Source organism: Cicer arietinum, chromosome 2 (assembly GCF_000331145.2).
Source record: "Cicer arietinum cultivar CDC Frontier isolate Library 1 chromosome 2, Cicar.CDCFrontier_v2.0, whole genome shotgun sequence".
NCBI classification, from domain to species: domain Eukaryota; kingdom Viridiplantae; phylum Streptophyta; class Magnoliopsida; order Fabales; family Fabaceae; genus Cicer; species Cicer arietinum.
In genome coordinates, this window is record NC_021161.2 from 49,848,268 (window position 1) to 49,848,757 (window position 490).

The window sequence follows — 490 nt, forward strand, 5'->3', positions numbered from 1 at the left end:
ATTTCAAATTATATATCTTTTTAAATGAAAAAAATACAATGTCAAACTATATTCGCTAAAAGATACATTCCTACAAAAATAGAATATTTCTTAAGGCTTCATTTGTAAGTTTTAGGAGAGAGAAGGGGATGAGAAAGATTGGAAAAAAAATCTTTTAGTAAAATTAATTTAACCTCTAATTTTATCAAATAATATCAATTTAATCTGTTAATATATGTATTATCAGTTAATTTATCTATTATTGATATTTTGAAAAAGAAAAAATTATTTCAAAACTTGATAATTTATCATTTTTTAATAACTCAAAGTTTACTGATAAAAATGTCGCTAACATTGCTCAGAATTCTTGACAAAAATGTGCAATTCAGCATGAGAACTTCCTTTGGACTGCAACCCCTCAAAGTCAAATCAATATATATATATATATATATATATATATATATATATATATATATATATATATATATATTTTTATATATCTTTCTATATA